Genomic DNA, 9,121 nt, shown 5'->3' on the forward strand with positions numbered 1-9,121 from the left:
ACATGAATTGAATAAAAAGAATTTAGCTTTGATATTTGTAGGCCCCTTGGTTCTGACTCAAAATGACCCTTACAATTTATCTTTATTTTCTAAACTCAAACATTAATCTAGCTGAAATACAAAAACTTTGACTTTGAGGATTCTTTACAAAGTATGGCAGAAGGTAAGGTATTGGAATTAGCGTTGACTTCCAAATCCATCAATACCCTAGTTAGGAGAGATCTATCTTAACAACATAGACTTGATATAAACTCCTATCGGCCGTACACATTGCACCTTACCCAGGTGCAACCGCTAGTTATATTGAAGCAAATTGTGTGTATTAAGAGATTGGTCTTGTCTAGCATAATTTTTCCATCCCATTTAATTTTGCTAGTTTGATTATTGAATTATTATGTATTAATTTTGGTATTAGAGAATTTCACAGGAGGCGGTCCTCAGTCGGAAGAAATTGAAGCTCCTTAAATGCTAACAGTTGGATGTAATGTCTTTCTAAAATATATAATTAATTGGGTGGGATCGCAATCGTTTAAAGTATAGCCTCTTGGGCTTGTAAATCGGTACAAAAAATGGAGGAATAAAAGAATTTATGTAGGTTGCTTCTTTGAAATCAGTTGGATGCCTGGCGAGTGCATTCAGCAGGAAAGCCCTGTGGAAACCTTTTACTGTCCGAACAGTAATCATAAATCATGTAGTTCTTCCGCACCCATTCAAGTTTCTCCTGCTCGCTCGCCTCCAACGCCTCTGCAGCGTACCATGAATTCACAGAGCAATCAGAAGAGGCGGAGCATGACTCTGCTTTGAAATTTCCATAGGAGGCAACAAAAGGGGATTTGGTCCAGTCGATCTTCACTGCACCGCCTCTGGTTGCCCAATCATCTGCGTTCCACAGGCTTGAATATATTCTCATCGCTTGATTCTTCGGATATGCAACGCCCAAATCCTCGCTGTTCTTGAACACTCTCACCGGAGTTCCATCCACAGAAAACCAGCAGGGAATCAGAAATACACATTAAACTACAATAATGATGTTAAAACTGGAGGGCAAGGCAAAAGAGGACATTCAGTAGCTGATTTGAAGTTGCAGGGACAATATTAACTTACATAATTTGTTGGGGATTCCAGAGCAGGGAGTAAGTGTGGAAGTCTGCCGTGGGGTCGAACCAGAGGTAGAATTGCTGCTCACGGTTGCCTTTGCCTTGTGAGAAAACATTGGTGTGCATAACATAGGGATCTCTAGATAGATTTCACAGGAACTCGAAGTCTATTTCGTCGTGTTTATCCCCTTGTGAGGACAGCTGCACCAGACCATGAACATTTTATGACACCGTACTCATAGACAATAAATACTCAATTCCCTGCTGCTGCCCACTACTGATTTGGGGACTACAATAGAAATATGTATGGAAGAGTAAGAGAGAAACTCACATAGTAAGCAGTGACAGTGCCGGCCGAGTTACCAGCCACCAACTTGATTTGCATATCGATTTTTCCAAAGAGATATTCATTCTTAGATTGGAAACCTGAGCCTGTTTTAGTACAGCAGAGGAGGGGTTCAGGAATCGGCATACTGTTAAAATCATATATATGGAGTAAGAAAAAGAGATGAATATCTTAGCAAGCAAATGAGATGATATACCTGAGGACTGATCGAGAGTGAGCTGCAAGCGTTGGCCATTGTCGAGTATCTTAGCACGATCATTTCCCCATGTGATGTCAAAGTCGTTATAAAAATTTGCAGAAACAAGGTGGGAGGAGGAGAGTACAAGGCTTACCAGGAGGAAACATGGTAACAGATCCATTGGAATATCAGGACAAGAGTAGAAAACGTAGTAGTTGTAATAGTGATGGAGGTATGGAAATGTTGAATGGTGATAAGGAAATTCAAATGAGATTTATATATAGACAGGGTCAGGTAACAATGGAAAGTAGCGAGAAATTTCACAGAGAGTTGTTGAAGTGGATGATTTGGAGCGCGCTTTGTATTTATATTTTATGGTACTCGAGTTTCGCTCCACGCGGAATTCTAGCAAGAAGAAGAGCGTGTTTCTCGCATTGCATACGGCTGGCTTAGCTGTGTGCAATATAAAATAGGTGTATTTCATAATTTGGAAAGCCTAGTCAAAATGATTGTCTTGGATGTTGCCCTCCTGATGTAATGAGATGTTCGTGTGGGCAATGTTTATCCAGTTCCTACGATGCACCGACATCTTATGCATACAATACATGTTACACATCTTATGTATACAATACATGTTGAATATACATATAACTGCATGCCGTGCATCATAGGATCCTATGCATACAATACATGTTACACATCCTATGCATATAATACATTTTACATAGACATATAATTGCATGCAGGTGCATAGTAGGGGTTGGGTAGACAGTACCATTTCCACGTCGGGTCCCTCCGTAGTAATCCAGGCCAAATTTATTTCTTCAGCTAAAAGTGAGGAAAAACAGGTAACATAACGTCAATTTCTTCCCTTATTGCCTCACGATGATGATCAATGGAACTGTTACATGCCAAGAATAATCACCTAAGCTCTAAGGGTCTGAAACATAAAATTCATTATGACGATAAAGGTTCCAAGATCACGTTCACTACTATTCTCACATTGCTAAATAAATTAGCGAGGTAGTCATTAATTCTAGAAAATTTCTGTTCAATTTATCTTTTTTCAAAAAGACTTTTGATAAATGATGTCAGATTTTAGATTTTTATATGTTTAATGTAATTATGAAATTAGGTTTTTTTTAATTGAAATTATAAAATTATTGTCACAATAAATAACTATTTTCATATTTTGTTCTTGCCTTAAATATGTCGGTACTCTCTTAAGTCACATTACTTGACATATATTGCTAGTATAGTTATTATGTATTTCACTTGTCTTGACAATAGTGACACAATTGATTGTTTTTTTAAACACCAAGAAATTGCACCTAATCAAGCCAAATTAAATGCACAACCTAGTGTTTGCTTCCTACAATCAAAGAATTAACCAACACAATGACATTTAGTTAGGTCTACTAGTTTATAAGATCCTTGTGTTATCCTTTCTTGTCTAAAATTTCATTTGCATGTATGTTTATGAGTAGTAATTTCTTTGACATGCATGTGATCATTCTAGAATTCACACATGCCTTAAAGTAGGAGGAAAATGCAATTGTGAAATTTACATAACCCTACCATTTAGATTTACTTTTATCTCCATTTTGAGATAATGCCTTAATAGATTTACATATTGACAAACAATGTAATCTTATGTGAATTTGGGTTTCTTACATTTTGATTTTACCCATCTATTTGCACAAATTCCTTTTAACTTATCTCCCACCTTATCCACATAAACACATAAATCCTAAAATATTTGTCTAGACTCTACATTATGAATCTATTATGCCTATACATACAAATTTCCCTATCATTCTATTATCCATTTGATTTGACTATATCTATGTCCTAATACATTTCCCAAAAGATGAAGTTGACCCATCAATCATGGATATGACCCATAATTTTTTTAAATTCAATTTCAAAATTTGGCTGAATGTTGCCTATCTTTTCCCCACTATAACTTGAGTAAACAATTATGTACTTGTATTTAAACATATTTAATTGCGCTTATTTTATAAATCATCAAATAACATTGAATACCATTTACATGTATAAAAGAGACATGTTATAAACATTTTGATTAAAGTACCTAAACAGGCCTAGTTTTGCATCACATCACTCTAGAGCATGTACATGGCCAGGGTATATTATTTTTATCTTCTACTTAATCTTTCTCCAAATTGAACTAAGATAATATGTCTCTTCGAAATGCATTGTTATCCCTCCAAAGTTATTTTAGATACCAAGCCGATATTTCGAGTTAAATGGTATAGCACAAAAAGGTAAACCAATTCAAAGAGAAAATCTTCAAATTTAAAAAGATCAAACCCATAGAGAAAAATAAGTGGATATATAGAAGTCCCAAACCCACTGTTTCAACTTAAGGTAGAGTGTAAATCTTGCATAGAGTTAAGGAGTTACATGTATAGGTAAAAGATAGGGGAATGAGCCCAATAATAAATAACATTGTGTCATCTATTAATATATACATGTATTAATATAGTCTACCATTTGAAATAGACACAAAAGTAAAGCAAAATCTCATAGGTGTCTAAACCACATTATTGTCTTTTACCTCCACTCTTATGCGCATGTGAATTCTTGAATGACCATGTATCTTAAAGTATATAGAACACAAACATGTGGGTAACCTATAGATAATAAAAAATCAAAGGATATCATAGGAATCCATATCAACTAATGGACCTTACTAATTCTTTATTATCTAGGTTCATCATTTGACATGCACTTTCCATAGCAAAATACAAAATAAAGGAAAATTATATGTTATGGGGAGCTCATACAAAATAATATGTGTGTGTGTGTGTGTGTGTGAGAGAGAGAGAGAGAGAGAGAGAGAGAGAGAGAGAGAGAGAGAGAGAGAGAGAGAGAGAGATCATGAAGAGCAATTATATGGAACATGAAAAAGAGAAAGCCTTGAAATAAGATAATGAATGCATCTTTTGAGGACATATTTTTTGTGATGGCACTAGAACAAAGTTTTGATGCAAGAGCATCCCTAGTTCTTGGCAATCTTGCATCAGCCAAAACCAATTTTTTTCAGTTTGTTTCCTGTTTTGCAGTTTCAACGTTTCTTTTTGCATTTTCTTGTATTTGCTCACTAGATCTTGCGGAGCTGGTTTTTTCTTCTAGACATGATTATCTCCCTTACCCCACGTCTGTAGGACATTTGGATTTTTTTCCGACAAGTTATCGCTTTCGGATTTTGAGACAGTTTTTAAGCTTAGAACATCAGAACTGTTTGGACCTATTATGCTATTAGCGAATCTTGCAAATCCTTTCCGTAGCTTGTAGAGCTTTACTTCATTGTACCAACGTTCCTTGGCATGTGATTGACCTTGCCTTTGGTTTGCACTTCATTCTTTGGATTCTTCAAAGGATTTTCTTTGGTGGAGGTTGACCTGGTGGTTTTACACATTTCATTTTGTTCATTGGCATTTGATTCTTCTTGGGCCAACATGGATCCCTCTAGATCATATAAATCAATGTAATATAGCTTGTAGAATCAAGTCTTTAGAAATAGAAGATCTATCTTGAGATTAAGAGGTCCAGAGTTGGCCAATACTGTAATTGGAATATGCATGTGTTCAGGCTAGGGATCCAAATCTTGTAACCCGCATGTCACCGATAAATTGTAATTGGTTTTCATGATACAATTCAAATAGTTATGCAGTGCGTCTATCATCTTATCTTGTTTCCATTGTGTTTTACTTCTGTTGCACAGTCCAGATTGATATCTTTGAGGTCCCTCCTAACCATGACTGCACCAAGTTTATATTAACAAAATTTTGGTGTCCTAATTTAATTAGATATTCTAATAAATATACACACAAATGTTATATTTGGTATAGAATTAGTAATCCAACTATAAAGGATGAAATACAATTTCAACTAATATTGAGTGTGTCCCCATTTGAAAAATGGGCCATTAATTTCATAGGAACAATTAATCCTCCTACTCAAAATACCTATACAATTTTCACTATAGCTGATATTTAATATATATTACCTAGTGGTTAAAAGTAGAATTGACAAATAATTGCACCATTTAATATTTATAACATTTATTAAATATGCAACCATCATTTCATGGTATAGATGTGTCACGAACCCTATTTTTCCATAATTATTTAATTAGGAAAATAATGTTTATTTTTCGCTAGAGAGAACACAAAGTAGAGGGTGCCAAGGGAGCAAACCATCATGGCTAGCGTGGCATATTGAGATGACTATGTTTTCAATTTGGCTAGCAAAATTCTTGATAAGGATTTGTATTTTTGACAATGGATGAACTACTGAAGGAATACTACCAATTGAACTAGAAGGACCTTGACCTCATGTAGGATAACTTTACTAGAGAGGACACAAAATAGAGTCAGCCATGGGAGCAAGCCATCGTGGCTAGGGTTTCAACCCTTAAATTTCAAACCGTTGAAGAACCCCACTATGGCCTTCATGAAATCCAATAAATTAAAACAAATTATGATTGCTCATGAGGGCAGCCTTCTTGTTTGATAGTGCCCTCTATCATCTGGTTTTTAAACAACCAGAGTGAAAGTAAGGCACCAATTCTTGCATAACAAAACCAATAATAGCTGTACCAGTACCTGTGTCCCTGCCCCCAGCTAGGCAAAAGTTGACTAAGGAAATCCTACCCCAAGAACTGACATGGAAAGTGTACTGTGTCTTTACTTTTAAGGTCAAAATGGAACAAGAAATGTGAATCTCTCCTTGTGGGCCTTTGAAGCAAGAAGCCTTTTATTGATCTTTAAACAGAAATCCTCTCAGGCAAATACAGATGAGCAAGAGGTGGTACTGGCAAAGGTAAAGACTATTGAAGAAGAGGTTGTCGAGGCAAAGCATACTTAATCAGCACAATGATGTACAAGAAGATATGGTGGTGGATTAACAGACGATGGACATTGAGGATGATGTGGCAACAGGGCCCAGCACAAACTTGGGCTGAAATCACCAGGATGACCTCAATGAAAACAAATGGTTGGCTTAAGGACCCACCTCATCATGGACTCCTCTTGTTTTGTTTTGTTTTGTTTTTAGTGCATAAGAAGTTTCTTTGTCTGTGCTTGGATTCGCTTTTGTATAATCTTGTTGTAAAAGTATATCTACCATTTTAAGTTCAGCTATCAAATAGTATAATATTTGACAGTTTGATTCCGGCATTGCAGCTCAAACACATGTCAAGGCTTTTAAAGCCATAGGTACACTTAAAGGTGAGGATCCCTGAAAAAGATCTTCAATTATCTATCCAAAAAAAAAAATTGAGTACAATAACCTAACAGAATAGTAACCTTCACTACGGGCCAAATGTTGAATTATGGATGTTGGAAGCCATAAAAGCAAAAAACTTTTATCAAAAAATTAAGTGACTCACCCAATACTGGGGTACAGTACTATTATTAACTATTTAGGTGTAAATTTTTATTTCCAAGTAAACCGGTTCAAGTACTAAGGGCAATTGGTATGGCATTTAAGCTTTAAGATTAAGAACGATTACCTAAAAACCCTAAAAACTGATTGAATGTTAAAGCATGAACTGTGGGTGCCTTAAAACCTTTAATCAAAAAAGTGTGAGTACCTAACCAAACACCATGGTTGGTATTTGATGTAAATCTAAATTTACAAAACAAAATCGAGTACCAAGGAAAATTGATATGACATTTGAGCTTTAAGATTAAGGACAATAAACAGTGGTGTCCATATACATGATATTATGCCTGACTGAGAAAATCTAAAATATATAATTAAGGACAAAAACTTTATAACCTTAACGTACTTATCAAATGTCATATCACAAACTATGGGAGCTTTAAAAAGTGCATCATCCAGCACTACAGTAATGGCATTTGGTGTAAACTTACAATTGCAATTAAACCAATTTGAGTCCTGAGGACAATTGATATGGCATCTAAACTTTAAGATTAAGGAGAATAACCTAATGACCTTAAATACTGACAAGATGTTACGTTATGGACCTTGGAAGCCACAAAAATCTTGATTCATAATATTCTAAGTGCCTCGCCCAATATTCTGGTGTAAATTTGCATTCTAAACCGATTGGAGTACTGGGCAACTGATATGTGACTTCAGCTTTAGGATTAAGAAAGATAACCTAATAGCCCTCAATTATAGACTTGGACAGCAAAAACTTATTCTTAAAATTGTAAGTGCCTCATGCAACTGTTGTATGCATTTTAGACTAAATCTTAAAATTGCAATCAAACTGACTTGATTACTAACAGCAACTGATATGACATTGGAGCATTCAGATAAGGGACAATAACCTAATAACCTTAGAATACTAACCAAATGGTAAATGATGGACTGTGGAAACCTTGAAATTCGTAATAAATAAAAAAATTGCAAGTGCTTCACCCCAACATGGTGTATGGTGTTTTAGTGTATGTTAAATTTACAAGCAGTTGCTATTTTGGTGTAAATTTCCATTTACAACTAACCCAAGTCTAGAACAGAGAACAAATGACGAGAAATTTGAACTCTAAGCTTAAGGACAATGACCTAAAACCCTTATATACCGATGAAATGTTGAATTATGGACTGTGGAAGCACTCTTAATCAAAGAACTCGTTAAATGTCTCACCCAAACATTGAACGGTATTTTGGTGTAAATTTCAATTTACAAGAAAACCGGTTCTAGAACCGACGACATTTGATACTTTGGTGTAGGTAAACAGATTCGAGTATCAAGGAAAACTGAAACAACATTTAAACTTTAAGATTGAGCTTGATAACCTAATAGCATTAAATACTAATCCAATGTGCCTGATGCACATGCGGGCTGAAATGGTAAAAACGAAACGATAAGAAAAACTTACTCCATGGAAAAGCAGGTCCATGAGGGGAGAATCATAAACCGACTGAATCTGTGGCCTTGTCCAGTCATATCTTGGGCCATTTGTGACGGCTTTCTCTGCCTCAATGCTAGCTGCAGATGAAAAATTTAACAATGGAGAAAAAGAAGAAGAAGTATTATTATTAGCGCATGCAATTGTTGATGTCTGAAGTCGTGGACTGGAACTTCAGAATTGCCTTTATCAGAGCCATTATCTTTTATTTTCTGCTGCAACTGCCGGCAGCCCCGAGGATCGATCCGTTGACCTGCAGAAAAAAAAGAGTAAAAGAGAAAACGAAGAGCTCCTGTTTTCCGGAGCTCCCGAAGTAGTGTAATGAGAGGCTAAATGTCATTAAATCCCTGTTCGGAGAGTTTGTAATTTGTTTGTACTGAGAGAAATCTGCATTTGTTGTTATTTGATTGTACCTTTTGTTTGTACTGAGAGAAATCTGCATTTGTTGTTATTTGATTGTACCTAGTGTTGTCGTGTTTTGTTTAGCTGCGAATTGTGTGGGGGTGGTAGATGAGCTTTCCCAATGACCATGAATTCAATTCCTTAATTTGTTGAGGGGTCGATGGAAAGGATGTGTCTGCATGGAGGT

At 35.8% G+C, this 9,121-nt stretch overlaps 1 pseudogene; it reads right to left on the reverse strand.

The window, feature by feature from the left end:
* Positions 1–409: 409 nt before the first annotated feature.
* Positions 410–1,857, reverse strand: LOC131867204 (xyloglucan endotransglucosylase protein 1-like; annotated as a pseudogene).
* Between the last annotated feature and the right edge of the window lie 7,264 nt (positions 1,858–9,121).

Source organism: Cryptomeria japonica, unplaced genomic scaffold, assembly GCF_030272615.1.
Source record: "Cryptomeria japonica unplaced genomic scaffold, Sugi_1.0 HiC_scaffold_165, whole genome shotgun sequence".
Taxonomy (NCBI): Eukaryota; Viridiplantae; Streptophyta; class Pinopsida; order Cupressales; family Cupressaceae; genus Cryptomeria; species Cryptomeria japonica.